Consider the following 5,116-nt stretch of genomic DNA (forward strand, 5'->3'; position numbering starts at 1 on the left):
TCCCCGTGCCCCGTAGTAACTCACAAACCGACTCGTAGATACCGAGTCTCTCAAGTGCCGATTTCTCTAGAAATCGGGAAGGTACATGCACACAGCAAAGCAGGTTATAAAATTTCTTACGATGGAAAGCGTTAACGAAATGTACCTGCGGGTAGTCTGGGTGAGGGTCGAGGGAAGTGTCCCCTCGGACCGTGATCGTGTGTGGAAGTAGAAGCGAAGAATGCTTGTAGAAGTGCTAGGAGCGGAAGTGGAGGTGACTAGAGCTGGTGCAGCTCGGGACTGTCTACGACCCCGGCCTCTGGAACTCAAAGCAGAAGCCTGTGAAGCGACGGTGTGAGGAACCAGGGCTGCTCTAAAGGCAGCTGCGGCTGCTGGCGAGTCCGCCACTGGTGTAAAAGTAGAGGCTAGTGCAGAGGTAGTGACTGTTGTGGTCACTACTGAAGAGGGACTAGCAACAGTGCTAGCTGTGGTGGTGACCGTAGAGGAAGTGGTAGCCTGAACTGAGCTAGCAGCAGAGCTAGCTGGCCCAAAAACTGTCCCTGCAGCTGAAACTAGAAACACTGGGGCTGCAGTGGTGACTAAGGCGGAGGCAGTGGCAACAGCAGGGGCCACTGTCTCAGACAGAGACGGACTAGAGGTGGAGCTGGTAGAAGGTAACAAACTAGACTCCATCCTGTAACAAGGGTAGGGGCATGATAAGAAAAAGAGTGTCTAAAACTGGCTTAGACAGAAGGAAAAACTGCCAGAAAAACAACATGAATACTCCCTACCAGTCGAAAATTTCGACCCACAGCATATATGTCCCAACAATTCCTCAAACAAAATCGAAAAGCAGCATGTAAATGGCGATAAGGCGGGCATAAAATTCATCAACAACAGCATGTAAGCAACACTGAAGTTAATTAAGTCATGGAAGCAAGCAAACCCGTCTGACAGTCAAAAAATTTCGACTAAACAGCCTTAATCGCGAAAATTCGGGCAATAATCGAATAGAAGCATGTTAAGCATGTTAAACATTCTACACTCAGCAGCAATATCACAGCAATGAAGCTACATAGACAAATGATAGTAGCAATAGCCCGTCTGACAGTCGAAATTTTCGACTGTCCTGAACACAAATCGCAAAAATTCATGTAGAATTCGAATTAAACATGTAACAGCAGCGAGGAATTGAGGTTGATCATCAAGCAAGAGGAATAAGGGCAATAAACACAATTAAAGTCGAAAAATTTCGACTAACAATGGATTTTCGAATCCTAGAAACAATTTACCTCATTTTAGTTCGAAAAAACGAAATTAAAAATGCATAGAGGATGAAAGAATCACTTACTTGATGATAATAGACCTACAATATGCAATTAATCTTCAATAAACAAGCAAAAGTAGCGATTTTTTCGAGCTCAAAACCGCAAACCCTAATCCTCTTTAAAGACCGTGTAAATAGGCACAAATTAAGGGGAAAATATGGGGCTATGGAAGATTAAGTAGAAAACAATAGATTGTAGGTGGTGGATTTGGTAATTAGGCAAGAAAAATTGGGGATTTGGGGTGAGTATTATCGCAAATAGGAGGTGTTTAGACGAAAATTAGGGACAAAGTGAGAAAGAAAACAAAAGTAAAGAGTTTAAGGATTGAAAACTCCCTGCGTCCTGGTTCAGTTACTCGATCGAGTGATTTTAAACCACTCGATCGAGCATTTTGATGCTCCATCTACTCGATCGAGTAGAATTCTACTCGATCGAGAAGTCCCACTTATTGCTTTACTCGATCGACCTGAAAAAGTGCTCGATCGACCAAATTTTCACTCGATCGAGTACAAAAAGTACTCGATCGAGCTCTTTTCTCGCGTAAGCTCTTGAATTTCGTCTTTTCTTCCCTGGAATGCGTAAAAACTTCCCCAAACCTGCATAAGAACACGTGCAAAAATATCCCAAAATACCAAATACGCATAAGAACAGTCTATAGTCTTAAATCTACACTAAAGAACAGTCTATAAGCTAATTGTCCTAATTAAAAGCAATAAAATAAATTCAACGGAAAATTCAAAATTTATCTATTACAAAGTGTTACATGGGGCATTTCCCCGTTTAATTCCCAATGCAATTCAGTAGCCCCTTGAAGGGCTCCTGACTGGAGGATGTCATCTCAGCAACGTTGACTGTCTTCTTCAATTTCCATGAGCATGAATGGTCATTCGCAATAGTAGGAGGGGAATAGTTCTCATCCACATAGGCACGAACTTTCCTCGTCCTTGCTCCTCTATCACCGTCTTTAGCATCCTTACTTCCAATTTGATTGACAGCAGTTGCACAACACCCTTTGACAGCTTCTTCGTTGCTTTCATTTGTACCTGCAGCAAGGAAAACAGACGAACTTTCCTCCTTTTTGCTCTCAGTCTGAGGCGGAGGGATGACAATTGTAGCACAATACTCCAAATTTTCAACTGGAGTGTCAATAATAGGATCAATAGAAGAGAGAGCATTGCAAGGCTGAGCCTGCATGGGAGCCCTCCGGGACTTAGACTGATTAAAAATCAGCTCTTCGTCCCCTACCTGAAAGGTCAAAGTCTTCCCCCCGACGTCAATAATTGCACGAGCAGTAGACAAAAATGGTCTCCCTAAAATAATAGGGGTGTGTGCAACTTCGGGGATGTCTAAGACAACGAAATCAACGGGAATAAAGAACCTCCCGATCCTTACAGGTACGTCTTCTACTATACCTAGTGGCCGTGATATGCTACGGTCGGCCATCTGGACTGTCATGTTAGTGCAACTCAGCTTTGTCAAACCAAGTCTCTTGGCCAGAGATAGCGGTAAGACACTTACGCTAGCGCCTAAATCGCATAGCGCATTATCAATCAAATAGTTACCGATATGACACGGAATTGAAAAACTACCCGGGTCTGACTGCTTAGGAGGTAGCTTATTTTGAAATAGGGCTGACCCCACCTCAGTCAAAGCTACGGTCTCACTATCACTAATGTTCCTCTTACGCGATAAAATCTCTTTCATAAACTTAAGATAAGAGGGTACCTTTGTCAGCAACTCAGTGAACGACACAGTGACTTCAAAGCTTTTCAGAAGTTCGACAAATTTGCCGAATTGTTGATTGGCCTTAGTATTCTGCAACCGCCTCGGGAAGGGAACTGTGATAGGAATCTCGAGTCCCTTGTTTCTCTCTTCCAATGTATCTTCCGGAGCAAGTTCTGTATCCTTTGGACGCTTCTTACCTCTCGAACGAGGTCTTTCCGGTGATTTATCGCTTAAACGAGCACTAGCAGGCTCTCGAATAAGCTTCCCGTCATCAAAACTACTCGATCGACCAATATACCCATTCGATCGAGTATAATATTCATCAATATCACTCGATCGAGTAGTTTTTTCACTCGATCGAGCAACTCCATTTTGCTCATCACTCGATCGAGTAGAAAAACTACTCGATCGACCATTCTGCCTTTCCTGTTCACTCGATCGAGTGGTATTTTCATTCGATCGACCACTTTCGTCCCCAAATCTGCTCGATCGACCACCTGAAACCAGTCGATCGAGTACTTTCTTCGTCGTGAGCTCATTTTCTTCGCCAGAACACTGTTCACCATCAGTTATAGCTCTCCTTGGGTCTGATTTCTGCATTTCTGGTCCCTCATACGAACGACCGCTTCTCAGATTGATGAAATTTACCGTCTCGTGTGGATTCTTCTCATTTTGAGTCGGTAATTGACCCTGCTTTCTTGTGGACTGATTAGTGGCTAATTGGGCAACTTGAGTTTCAAGTGCCTTTATGGACGCATCTTTCTGTTGATCGCTCAATTGCCACTGCTTCGTGAAGGCTTTCAACATAGACTTAAGCTCACCAATTTCACTCACCCCACCGGAAGATGACGCACCATGGTTATGAGGAGTAAAAGAAGGGGGCTTTTGAAAGCCTTGTTGATTCTTGTGTGGAGGGACATAAGGCTGCTGCTGGTGCGGAGGAGGAGTAGGATTGAGCACATTCTGACTAGTCCACCTCAGATTGGGATGGACTGCCCCTTGATTATTGTAATAGGAACCCCCTCCTTGCCTATATTGCTGAAAGGCAAGGACTTGTTCCTTCTCTACAAGACAGCCAACAGCAGTGTGGCCATCATTACTCCCACATCTCTCATAAGAAACAGTCTCTCCTCTAGTAAGAATATGGACTGTCTGAGGCTCCCCAGCAGCTTGTAATTCCAACTTATCGAATCTAGCATTCATGGTCTCCAGCTGAGCCAAAACCTGCTTATCAACTGCATGAACTATCCTAATCCCATCCCTCGGGTTACCATATTCAGCACTGTGATTCGCCATCTCTTCAATAAGAGACCATCCCTTATCGTCATCTGTATTCTCCTGGAATCTTCCACTAGATGCCGCATCAAGTATGGCTCTCTGGTCGTCATACAACACATTGTAGAACTGATTAGCTAGAAACTATGGGTCAAAACGATGGTGAGGGATAGACCTCACCAACTTCTTGAATTCCGACCATGCCTCATAGAAACTTTCATCGGGAGCCTGTCTGAAACTAGTAATCTTGGCCCTCAGCAAATTGGTGCGTTGTGGAGGGAAATATCTCTTGTAAAATGCAAGAGCAAAAGACTCCCAATCTGTAACTCCAGCAGCTATGCGGTCCAAGTCAGTCAGCCACTCCCTGGCTGAGTCAGCTAAAGAGAAAGGAAATAGAACCTCCTTAATCTTATCTTGAGTTACCCCCTTAGTGGCGGGGATAGTAGAACAGTAATCGGTAAAGGTCTCCATATGCTTCCTCGGATCTTCACCAGCCACACCTCTATAAATGTTTCTCTCCACCAGATTGATATAAGAAGGACGGATATCAAAGGTGTTCCCATCCTCAGTCTGGAGATTGAAACATTTGGGAATAGAAGAGGCTTTAGGCACTGAATGACTAGAAAGTTTAGGCATCTTTACTGTAGAAATCGGACTATCTTCCTCGAAAAGAGAATGATGTAACTCCGGCTCGAAAGTACTCAAGTCTTCCTTTCATGATTTCCTTATCAGACGGAGTCTATGCCTGAATAATCTCCCTGGCTCTGAATCAGCTGAAACTAATTCACACCTGTCTGACCTGGGCATAA

At 44.1% G+C, this 5,116-nt stretch overlaps 1 non-coding gene across 1 annotated transcript; it reads left to right on the forward strand.

Moving 5' to 3' along the window:
• The first annotated feature begins 4,461 nt into the window (after positions 1-4,461).
• LOC141635836 (small nucleolar RNA R71) lies at positions 4,462-4,568 on the forward strand. Its single transcript, XR_012540494.1, has one exon. It is a non-coding gene; the product is annotated as a small nucleolar RNA R71 (small nucleolar RNA).
• Positions 4,569-5,116: the final 548 nt, after the last annotated feature.

Source organism: Silene latifolia, chromosome Y (assembly GCF_048544455.1).
Source record: "Silene latifolia isolate original U9 population chromosome Y, ASM4854445v1, whole genome shotgun sequence".
Lineage (NCBI taxonomy): Eukaryota > Viridiplantae > Streptophyta > Magnoliopsida > Caryophyllales > Caryophyllaceae > Silene > Silene latifolia.